The sequence below is a fragment of the Mastomys coucha genome, unplaced genomic scaffold (assembly GCF_008632895.1).
Source record: "Mastomys coucha isolate ucsf_1 unplaced genomic scaffold, UCSF_Mcou_1 pScaffold15, whole genome shotgun sequence".
NCBI classification, from domain to species: Eukaryota; Metazoa; Chordata; class Mammalia; order Rodentia; family Muridae; genus Mastomys; species Mastomys coucha.
The window spans coordinates 137,865,336-137,878,077 of record NW_022196897.1 but is presented as its reverse complement, the minus strand read 5'-3'; positions in this window follow the sequence as shown (position 1 = coordinate 137,878,077).

Here is a 12,742-nt window from a genome sequence, read left to right as displayed (position 1 = left end):
TCTCTCTCTCTCTCTCTCTCTCTCCCTCCCTCCCTCTCTCTTTCTCTCTTTCTTTTTTTCTCTCTTGTCTGGGTACAGATAGCCCAGGACTGACTTGAAGGTGTTAGGGTTACAGGCTACTTCCATCTTGTAACCGATTTAATCTTCAGGCTGTGTATACTTTCCTTTCTACCGTATCTCTACCACAGCCACTGGGCAAGGGAGATGCAAGAGGTAGCCTTGATTTAGAAGTGTACATACTGTGGGTCAGAATTTAGTTATCTGTGGGTAATTTAGTTACATGCTCTATCTGGCCACAGAGGGGAGGCTGGGGAATGTAATCTTCGTTTGTGTGCCCAAGTATCCAATTCAAGTAAGAGGTTTTATTCCTAGATGGGGAGAGGAGGCTGGATATGAACTGTAGCTAGATGCTGGCATGGATGAGAAGTAACCATATGAGCACCCTTAGGCACATGGCTCATCTCTTCCAATCAGCTGCAGCTCCCGGAGAAAAGGCCAGAAAATATTTTCACCACCCTCATGTCTTTGGCATAATAGATGGTAAGCTGACTAAGGGTTTTGTTTGTTTGTGTGTTCGTGTGTTGTCAACTTGACACAAGCTAGGATCATCTGGGAAGAGGGATCCTCAATTGGGAAAACACCTCCATCACATTGACCTGTAGCCAAGTCTGGGAGCTGTTCTGGAACTCACTCTGTAGACCAGGCTGGCCTCGAACTCAGAAATCCATCTGCCTCTGCCTCCCAAGTGCTGGGATTAAAGGTATGTGCCACCATGCCCAGTATGTGTCTCGCATGTGTGCCAGTCCCCTCGGAGACCAGAAGAGGGTGTTTGATCCCCTAGAGCTGGAGTTACATGCTGTTATGAGCCACTTAACAAGGGTGGCTCACCAGCTTGGGTCTTCAGCAAGCACAAAGAGTGCCCTCAAGGGCTGACCCATTTCTCCAGTTATCTCTCAGCACCCCTTTAATAGTAACCTTATTTGTAATTTGTATAAGCACACAGAAGCTCACAGAGCGGAAGGCATCAGCCGCTGTACAATGTGAAATGGTGCAGGACAATGCGTGAGGTTCCTTGGGACATCTTAGCATCTAGGAATCTCTGTAGAGATTCTACCTCTCCTGCTCACTCTCTAAGTCTCTTGGGGTTTTTCTGAGATGAGTCTGCACTAAGTACTGATCGTAGAGATGCAAACAGCACAGCTGCCGAATCTCCCTCGAGAGGAGGAGGGGGCAAGGTTCATTCAGTCCTACTAGTGGGTGGAGAGCCAAGAGCAGGCACTTTTGGTTAACCAAGTTAAGTCCTTGCCATTTTTAGCATATAGATTATGAAAGTACTTTGTATCATGGAGGGAAAACAGGGCCACCTTGTGTACTTCTAACCCCCCTTCTAACAGAGAAGTGTTATGCCTGTAGTCTTTACTGTCTCCCAACCCCTAATAGGATGTAATCGTTTCTTTCAGGCAGAGTCATCTTTTGGTGATTCCCCCCCTTCTTTCCTTCTTTAAAATTTTTAGTTTATTTAAAATATTTTAACTATTTATTTTTTATTTTATGTATGTGAATGTTTTGCCTTCATGCGTATGTGTACCACGCAAGTACCTGATGACCATTGAGGTCAGAGATGGTGTCAGATCCCCTTATAACTAAGATTAACGATGGCTGTGAGCCACCACGTGGGTGATAGGAACTGAACCCAGGTCCTCTGTAAGAGCAACAAATGCTTTCAAACACTGAGCCATCCCTCCAGCCCCATCGTTTTTTCTTTTTGAGACAGGATCTCATCCGGTTCAGGCTAGCCTGAAATGCAATACAGAGTAAGTATGACTTTGCATTTCTGCTTCTCCTGCCTCCATCCTCCACCTGTTGGGATTCTAGGATCCTACTGTGCCCTGTCTGTGTGGAGCTGGGGTGGAACCTACCGATTGGTGCATGCTAGATAAGCACCCTAGCAACGGAGCCACAACCCCAGCCCCTGGAGCCACGCCCCTAGCCCCTGCTTACTTTCGGCAGTAACGACTCCTTGACAACCACGACTCACTCCTTGTTTGCTTGATGCCCGGCTTGCTTTTGTGAAACAGGGTCTCGTGTAGCCAAGGCTACCCTCAAATGCAACAGAGCCTGACCTCAAGCTAGTGATTTCAAATTTCTGTCTCAGCTTCTCACGAAATGAAATTTCAGGTGTGTGCCGCTGTGCCTCGCTATCAGAAGCCCTTCCAGTTTATGAACATAGGATGCTTTCCTACCTACTCCGGTCTCCCTCCTTCTCCGTTGCTATAGTCACTGCTGTTCTCCGCTACCCCTCCAACCCCTCTGCAGTGCTGGGAAACTGAGCCCAGTCATGTCACACAAGGTCTCTTATCACAGAGCCTTTACACTTCTTTCTTTTGACTTTTGTGATTTTTTTTCCCCAGCATACAAGTCTTTCACCTCCATGGTAAGGTTTATTTCTATGTATTTTGTCCTTTTAATGCTTTTGCAGATGGAATTAATTTCCTTTTTTTTTTTCTTGATTGCTCTTGTTCATGTACAGCTATGCAAGCTGAGTGTGGTGATGCACACCTGTGATCCTAGAATTCAGGAAGCTGAGCCAAAAGAATCACATGCTTACACAGTGAGGCTATGTCTCAAAAATAAATAGATAAGGGCTGGAGAGTTGGCTCAGCAGTTAAGAGTACTGACTGTTCTTCCAGAGGTCCTGAGTTCAATTCCCAGCAACCACATGGTGGCTCACACCCATCTGTAATGGGATCCGATGCCCTCTTCTGGTATGTCTGAAGCCAGTGACAGTGTACTCACATACATAAAATAAAATAGGTAGATAGATAGATAGATAGATAGATAGACAGACAGAAACAGCCACTGACTTCTGTGTGCCCATTGGCTTCCCTGTACTGTAAAAATGCCTAAGATAATTTAGAATGAGGAGACGCTTTTTTTTTGGTTGGTACTTTCACACATCACTTGCCCTGTTGCTTTTGGGTCTGTGGAGAGGCAGAGCATCCAGGTGAGGAGGGAATAGTGGAAGAAACTCACTTTGTGGTGTCTCGAGAGTAAGGGGACAAAAGGGACCAGAGTCTTACGATCCACTCTGAGTGCATCCCCAGAAGGACTAACTTCCTTGCAATGGGGACCAGTCCGCCGGGCGGTAGTGGTGTATACCTTTAATCCCAGCACTTGGGAGGCAGAGGCAGGCAGATTTCTGAGTTCGAGGCCAGCCTGGTCTACAGAGTGAGTTCCAAGACAGCCAGGGCTATACAGAGAAACCCTGTCTCGAAAAACAAAACAAAACAAAGGAATGGGGACCAGTCCATCAACACATGGCCTGTGAGGGACCTTGAATGTCCCAACTGCAGTGATCAGTATTCTGACAGGGCACACAGTGCACACTTGACTGGCTAGAGCCATCAGCTCAGCCTGAGCTGACCTCTGGCCTGCCCAGCATGCAAGAGAGGGCCCAGCCATCACAGGAAGAGGGAACAGATCCCCAGGCTCCCGAGTGGGCGGGGCTTAGCAGGACACACCTGGGCCTGCAGGGAGCCACACTAATCAAAAAGCAGCAGTGGACCCAGAGGGGAGCTTTCTTCCCTCTGCATTTTCCTTCAGTTTGTTACTAGGGAGACCGTCTCCCTGACTGCTGGCGTGCTTTCCACACTCTGTGAACACTTCCTTTTTCTACAGAGAAAGGGCCTCCAGAGCCCTGTGCCGGCCACCAGATCCGGCTGGAGTTTAGTGACATTGTTTTGTTTTCATTATGCTTATTTTTAAGATTGCTTTCTATTTTTGGCACAAGATGCTGGCTTTCCATTTATGGAGGGACCTAGAGTGTCCTTTTGAAATAATAAATTTATGTTTTTTTTCCTTTTATTGAAAGTAGACTTTTTTTTTTCACACATAATATATCCTGATTATAATTTCCCTTCCCTGAACTCCTCCCAGTTCCTCTCTACCTCCTCTCCCATCCGGATCCCTTTCTGTCTCTCATTAGAAAACAAACAGGCTTCTAAGGGATGATAATAAAATATAACAAAATAAAATGTAACAACCTAAAATAAAAAAAAAAAATGATCACTTCAGAGTTGGACAAGATAAGCAAACAGAAGGAAAAGAGTCCAAGAGAAAGCACAAGAATCAAAGACCCACTTTTTTGCTGACTCAGAAATTCCATGAAAACACTAAACTGGAAGCCATGCCGGCCCTGTGCGCGCTGCCTCCTCCTCTGTGACGTAACAAGAGCTTTGCTCACGTCGATTTAGAGGGCCTTGTCCTCTCCGGCTCTTGTACTGCATCTTCTACTGCAGGGTTCCCTCAGCCCTGAGGGGAGGGATTTGAGGGATTTGTTTTTTCGAGACAGGGTTTCTCTGTGTAGCCCTGGCTGTTCTGGAACTCACTCTGTAGATCAGGCTGGCTTCGAACTCAGAAATCCGCCTGCCCCTGCTTCCCAAGTGCTGGAATTAAAGGTGTGTGCTACCACTGCCCTGCTCCAGCTGAGTCTTTAAGTGTTATATTGAATAGTTACTGAGAGAGTGGACAAGCTTGTCTTGTTGCTGGACTTAGTGGAATTGCTTTGAGTTTCTTTCCGTTTAAGTTGTGTTGGCTATGGGCCTGATGTTACCTGCCTTTGTTGTGCCCCTGGTATCTCCAGGTTTTATCATGAACGGATGTTGGATTTTGTCAAAGCCATTTTGCCACGGACCGGGATTTCTCTCGGGGATCCCTTGTTCCGCAGGACGATGGGTTCTGGCCAGGTGGGCACGGGACAAACAGACTACACACGAGTGATGTAAGATCTGAGTGTATTTCTTTAAAAATGGCATGAGGCTTTTACAATCATTGCAAAAGAGAAATAAAAAATCTGGCAGCTCAACAGTTGAGGTACCTCTGAGGCTATCTGAAACATACTGGGTCTAAAGCAGCAGCTATCTCCTCTGAACTGGTGCTGCATCCCCCAGGCCCAAGTACTCTGGGCCCGGGGGACTGTGAGAGATACATGAATCTGAGTCCTAGCCCATCTAAGTTCTAGTGCTAGTCCTGCATGTGAGTCCAAGTCCTTCTTCTTCCAGTCCTAGTGCTAGACTGAAGTCACGTAGGCAAGCGACCCCCACACACCAATGTCACTTGACTTCTAAAAGCCAGGTGTAGATAACTCTTCCTCAGTTCATTGCCATGGTTACAGACTAGGTGGGTAAGCTCTTCAACTATGTTGCCTTTCTGGGCCAGCAGGGGTTGGCAGTGGGGAACACCTGCCAAGCTAGTTCCTAGGAGTGATTCAGTTGCAAATCTAATATAGCTTGTCTATGTTGACTAAGAATGAGGATTTCACCTGATCTTGTCCTGGGATATTTCTCCCATTCTGTAAGCTATAATGCCTTACAATGCTGGAGGCTATTAGTATGAATGACTTAACGTTCCAAGCCGGGGTTAGGCTAGGAAGTTGGAACATTGGTGAAAGTCAGAAAGCCATGTCTGAATTTTCTCTTGTTAGCTGTAAGAAAATGATATCTTGGTGAGTTCCTAGCACACTAGTACGAGGACATATCTGGGCCACCTCTGAGTTTGGGGTGCCAGGCGACAATGCGGAGGCAGGAGACTGACTTTCCTTGAAGTTTACCCTCAGATACTGCCTTCACGCAAAGTGTGCGTGGCACCTTTTCTGCTTCTAATCAGATGATCATGTGGTTTTGTCTTTTAGTTTATTTATATGGAGGATTATATTTACTGACTTATGTATGTTAAACTATCCTTGTAGCTCTGGAATGAAGCTTACTAGATCCTGGTATCCACCCGTGTTTCTGATTTGTTCTTGAATTCAGTTTGCACGTATTTCTTGAGAATTTTTCGTATTTATGTCCATAAGAGAAATTGATGTGTAATTCTCTTTCTTTGTTGAATCTTTATGTTGTTTGGACATTAAGATAATTGTGGCCTCATAAAATGAATTTGGCAATATTCTCTCTAATTCTGTTTTGTAAAATAATTTGAGGACTAATGGCATTAACTCTTCTTTAAAAGTCTGGTAGAATTCTGTTCTAAAATCATCTGACCCTAGGCTTGATTAGTAGACTTTTAATGACTGCTTCTATTTCACTAGGGGTTATAGGCTATAGGTCTGTTTAAATTGTATATCCGATCTTGATTTAACTTTAGTAAGTGCTATGTACTGAGAAAATTATCCATTTCTTTTAGATTTTCCCATTTGAAGGAGTACAGGTTTTAAAAGTAACAACTCTTTGTTTCATCAAGTCTTTGTATTTTTGTTTGTTTATTTTGTTTAATTCAACTTTGAGTTTGATTATTTCTTGCCATCCGGGTGTGAATCTTTTCTTCTTTCTTCCCCCTCCCCTCTTTCTTTTTTCAAGACAGGGTTTCTCTGTATAGTCCTGGCTGTCCTGGAATTCTGCCTGCCTCTGCCTCCCAAGTGCTGGGGTTAAAGGTGTGAGCCACCACTGCCCGGCATTCTTTTTTTTCTTTTTGTTCTTGAGCTTTCCATTGTAATGTTAGTTATTAGTATGAGAGTATGAGATCTCTCTCTTTCTCTTGTAAATGGCACTCAAACTCAGAAATCCACCTGCCTCTGCCTCCCAAGTGCTGATCAAAGGCGTGCGCCATCCCTGCCCAGCTATAAACTTGCTTCTTAGAACCTGCTTCATTTTGTCCCATAAATTTGGGTATGTTGTGTATTTCTTTTCATTCAATTCTAGAAAGTCTTCAACTTCTTTCTTAATTTGTTTTTCATTGAGTAGTGAGTTGTTCAGTTTCCTTGAGTTTGCAGACTTTCTGTTAATTTCTGGTTTTCATTGAGTAGTGAGTTGTTCAGTTTCCTTGAGTTTGCAGACTTTCTGCTGTTTCTGTTGATGATACCCAGCTTTAGTTCATGGAGGTCATATAGGATGCGGGTGTATTTTCAATTTTCTTGTATCTGTTGAGACTTGGTTTCTGTTTAAGTATGTAGTCAATTCAGAGAAAGACCCATGTGGTGCTGAGAAGAAGGTATGTTCTTTAGCTTTGGGGTGAAATGTTCTGTAGATATCTTGAAGTCCATATGGTTTATGACATCAGTTGGCTCCAGCATCTGTTTAGTTTTTGTCTGGATGACCTGTCCATTGGTGAAAGTGGGGTACTGAAGTCTGCCACTATCAGTTTGTGAGGGTCAAGATGTGATTTAAGCTGTGGCAGTGTTTTTGTTTGTTTGTTTGTTTGTTTGTTTTTTACAAATTTGGATGCTCTTATGCTTGTGGCATAAATGTTATAAATGTTAAGAATTGCAATGTCCTGTTGGTGGATTTTTTCCTTAGATAAGCATTCAGTGTCCTAGCCATCTTTTCTGATTAGTTTTGGTTTGAAGTCTGTTTTGTCAGATATTGAAATGGCTACACTAGATGGCTTCTTAGGTCCATATCTTTTTTCTATTCCTTTGCCCCGAGGGGATGTCTATCCTTAATGTTACAGTGTTTTTCTTGGATGGGGCAGAAGGATGGATCCTGTTTTTGTATCCATTTTGTTAGACTGTGTCTTTTTGTTTGTTTGTTTTGTTTTGTTTTTTGCTTTTTTGTTTTTGTTTTTTTGTTTTTCAAGACAGGGTGTCTCTGTGTAGCCCTGGCTGTCCTGGAACTCACTCTGTAGACCAGGCTAGCCTCAAACTCAGAAATCTGCCTGCATCTACCTCCAGAGTGCTGGGATTAAAGGCATGAGCCACCACTGCCTGGCATCTGTGTCTTTTTTATTGAGCAGTTGAGACCATTGGAAGAGACAGATGTCAATGAGCAGTGTTTGTTGATTTATGTTACTTTGTTGTTGGGGTGGCTGGTTCATGCATGTATGTGGGTGGGTGGGTGCTTCCCCTCTTCTGATTTGCTTGACTGGGATTATTTGTTTTCCTGTGTTTTCTTGGATGTAGTTAACCTCTTTAGTTTAGAATTTTCCTTCTAGGGTCTTCTGTAGGGCTGGATTTGTAGATAGATGGATTTGGTTTTATTATGGAATGTTTTATTTTCTCCATCTACTGTGATTGAAACTTTTGTTGGATACAGTAGTCTGTCTCGACATGTATGGTCTCTTAGAGTCTGTGGCACATATAACTCGACCCTTCCAGCTTTTAGAGTTTCCATGGAGAAGGCAGGTGTAACTCCACTAAGCCTGCCTATGTATGTTACTGGTCTTTCCTCTTACAGTTTGAAATAATCTTTCTTTGTTCTGTATGTTTGGTGTTTTGATTATCATGTACTAAGGGGACTTTCTTTTCTGGTAAAGTCTTTTTTTGTGTTCTGTATGCTTTTTGTACCTTGATAGGCACCTCCTTCTTTAGGTTAGAGAAATTTTCTTAGATTTAACATTTTCTTTGACAGCTGTATCTGCTTCTTCTGGAATCCCCTCCCATTCCCCTCCTTCCTCCAAAAGAAAAAGAAAATGTAGGTAGAGGTACCCAGACATGGATGAAATATAAAGACGTTTGTGGGGATTGAGGTTGTAACTCAGTTGTTAAAGTCCTTGCCTGACATGCACGGTGCCCTGGATTCAACCCACCACAAGTGTAAAACAGGCCTGATACCACAAGATCAGTTCAAGGTTATTTTAGATACATAGTGAGTTCAGTGTCAACCTGGGCTGCATAACTCCCTGCCTCATGGGACTTCAACCACCAAGTACTAAATTCAAGGAATGCTGAGAGCAAGAGAAATAATCTTCCACAGGAAAGAGCCCCAGATTGAGTATCCAATATCAAGCAGTCTGCCGTGAAATCAGACAACTGACATTACTTGGACTGAATAGATTGAATGTATATATTTAGGGAATAAATACGCACGCATGAATGTATGTATGTATGCATGCATGCAACAACTGAAGGAATTTGACATGGCGACTAGAGGCCATGAATTTGAGAGTGAGCAAGGTGGGGGTGCACGGAAAGGCCCTGAGGGAAGAAAGAGACGCCTCCTTACACCTTCACATAATATGCTGGTTTGAATGGGAATGGGCCCCATAGGCTAGTATATTTGAATATTAGTCACCAGGGACTGTTTGGAAAGAATTAGGAGATGTGGCCTTGTGGAGGAGGTTTGTCTCTAGAAGTGTGCTTTGAAGTTTCAAAAGCCCTGCTTGCTGCCTTTGGATCAGGATATAAAGGGAAGGGGGAAAGATGAAATTATATTCTAGTTTTCAAAAGTGTTCTCAGAGATTTGTGATGAGAGGACACAGGCAGAGAGTGGAGTCTGAGTTTCATTGGTCTGGGATTCACCACAAAGACTAGGCTAGCTGGCCTGTGAGCCTTAGGGATGTACAAGTCTCTACATTCCCAAAAGTGGGATTATAAGTGCAGGCCATCATGCCCAGCTTTTTATTTTACAGGGCTTCTGGAGGGATCAGACTCAAGTTCTCATGAATGCAAAGCAAGCGAGTTACTGACTGAGCTCTCACTTCCAGCTTAGGTCACCAGTTTTTACATGGTTGATACAAATGGCCTCCAACTAGCCCCCTGCTTCCTGTGGAGGCAGCCTCTATCGAGGTCACAATATTTTTGTTTTTGTTTTTCCATCTGTTGCTATGCCTGGCTATTGCTTTGGTGAGGCCCAAATGCCCTATGGGTCAGCCTATCCGTGTCCAGCTCTCCAGCCCCTTCTCTCCCCTCAAGATCCCAGCCCTTAGTAGCTCTCACAAGACTCCCAGGTGTCAGCAGCCATCTTCCTCTTCGTGACAGATTCTGTTTTGTTTCCATTCCCTTCCCACCCTCCCTGGCTCCCCCAGCATCACTCCCATGCAAAGCCTTCCCTGACCATGTTCATGCCGGGCTGGCTTAGTTCTCTGTTCTCTACATCCTCAGCCCCTCTTGTGCTTCACTTGCAGCGGTAGGCGTGACGTGGGACCACACCGTGTTTTGTTTCTTCACAAGCATCTGCCTCTCTCAGACCCTCTGGTTCCCTACTTCTCTTCGAGTGATGTTTTCACTATGTTTATCAAAGAAATGTGTTAGTTTAGGGCTGGGGGAATGGCTCAGTTAGTAAAGTGTTTACTGTATAAGCACGAGAAATCTGAGTTTAAACCTTCACACGCACATAAAAAAGTATGGTGTGGCCGGGCGGTGGTGGCACATGCCTTTAATCCCAGCACGTGGGAGGCAGAGGCAGGTGGATTTCTGAGTTTGAGGCCAGCCTGGTCTACAGAGTGAATTCCAGGACAGCCAGGGCTACACAGAGACACCCTGTCTCAAAAAACAAAAAAGAAAACAAAAAGTCACAAGATTCCCAGGTATCTGCAGCCATCTTCCTCTTCATGGCAGATTCTTCATGGTCACACACGCTTATAGTCCCAGAGCTGGGGAGTCAGAGTCTAGAAGATTCCTGGGGTTTGGTGGTCAGACAGGTTCACATAACTGGTCTGTTCCAGGCCAGTGAGAGATCCTGCTTCAAAAACTAAGTTGAGTAGTGCTTAACTCTGGGATGACGTCCATACACATGGCCAGGAGTTGGGGAGAGGGCTCCCCAGAACTTTAAGTCCTAGTCTGCTGCCTGGCAACTTTATGAGAGGAAGCACACACATTTTTTTCTCCCGCGTGTCTGCATACTTGATGGAAACTGGACAGAGGGCTTCATATGCACTAAGCCACTAGTCCAAGCTCCCAAAACTTGCAATCTTCTTTCTCTCCCCCTCTTTTCTTTTCTTTGGTTTGTTCTTTTAAAATGAGAAACAATGGGCTAGAGGTATGGTTAAGGGCAGTCAGAGAGCTTGCTGTTCTCCCAGAGGACCAGGTTCAGTTCCCTGCATCCACATGGCAGCTCACAACCACCTATAACTCCAGTTCCAGGGTTTCCCGTGCCCTCTTCTGACCTCTGTGGGTAAAGGCACCTATGTGGCCCACATATATACATGAAGGCAAAACACTCGTTCACACAATAAAACAAACAAATAATAACATTGGTGTTTTGCCTGCATGTGGGAGGGAGTCAGATCCCCTGGAACAGTCACAGACAGTTGTGAGTCACAGACAGTTGTGAGTCACAGACAGTTGTGAGCTGCCACGTGGGTGCTGGGAACTGAACTGTTCCTGAGCTCCTAGGCTCAAGAGACCCTTGTACCTCAGTTAGAATATCTGGCATAACTGGCATACTACTGTGCCCTAACGGTCTGTTTGTTTGTTTGTATGTTTGTCTTTAGAGACAGGGTTTCTCTGTATAGCAGCTCTGGTTGTCAATGGAGCTTACTCTATACACAGAGTAAGCTGGCCTTGCCTCCAACTCACAGAGAACAGCCTGCTTCTGCCTCCCCAGCCCTGCACGTCAGGGTGTGCACCACCACTGTCCAGCTAAGTCTGTGATTTTATTGAGTCTGGCGGGGGTTCTCTTTTCTAAAGAAATTTACTTATTATTTCACAATTTCACACACATACATACTCTGATCACATTCCTCCCTCATTATTCTCTCATACCCTTCATATCCAGTCTGTGAACACACTGACCATGGATACCTCCATGCATGAATACACCATCTTCATATACATCATCTACATGCGCACACACACACACACATTTCCTCCAAGACAGGGTTTCTCTGTGTAGCCCTGGCTGTCCTGAAACTCATTCTGTAGACAAACCTGGCCTCAATCTCAGAGATCTTCTAGACATCTGGCCTCAATCTCAGAGATCTTCCTGCCTCTGCCTCCAGAGTGCTGAGATTAGAAGTGTGTACAACTACAGCCCGGCTCCAAGATATTTCTAAGTAAATAGAGCAAAGTCAGAGCAGAGCAAGCTGCAGCTCTCTACCTGTGACTTTATAAGAGGGAGGAGAGCCAGGGAAGCTGGAAGTACTAGCACTTAGGAGGCTGAGCAGGGAGGATTGCCGCCAGATACGGAGACCACACCTCAACTCCTTCCCCTCAATAGGAAGGGGAGACTGTGGGCGCTGTATCTTCTGCAATGTTTACAAGGTCATGGCCACTGGAAACCCTTGCTCATAAAGTTTTATGATACTTTTGGGCAGAGGGCAGGCACACAGCAAGCACTACAGACGATTTTACTGATTAAAAGAAATGGGGACTCCATCAGAGGTGCCGATGGTTGACTAGGGAACACTAACTTTCACCCTATCCCATTAGGGATTTTTCAGTTTGTACATGGGTGAATGTTAGTAATTTTTATTTTTGAGGTTGCTGTCGAGCGAATTGAGATAGACAAAAGCTAACCAGGGACAGATAGGGCTTGGAGGGCTTGGAGGACGATCCCATTGGATTCCCAGGGAATAGCTGTGGATTCAGAAGGCTGCCCAGTGTGGTGTGAGAAACCAAGACTGTGAAGATAAACGGGAGGGGATTGAATCGCCCACACCCCAGGGCCCACTATATAAAGCACATTTAAAAACACCAGACTGGAAAAGTTTTTTTAGTATTATTATTATTTTTTAAATAGCAGAAGCATCCCCCCAGGAGGCGGGCTGCAGCTGCAGAGGCAGTGGTTCCCAGGTGATGTCAGCCCTGGCCCAGAGCCAGCCACAGCCCCTTGGAGACGGTCTTGGGTTCAGCTTGACTGTTTTTCCTTCCTGAGACTTGAGGACACCTTCCTGTCTCAAAGAAAGCTGCCTTTCCAGGGCTTTCTGGGAGCAGGGGCTAGGGGAGGCCAGGGGCTGGGCAGGGAGAAAAACAGGGAGGAGGGGGGAGGGGAAAGGGAAAAGGGGAGAGGGAGGGAAGAGAGAAAGTAGGAGGGGGTTTTGGAGAGGGTGCAGAAGGGGGAGGACAAAAGGGAGGGGAAATGGGAGAGGG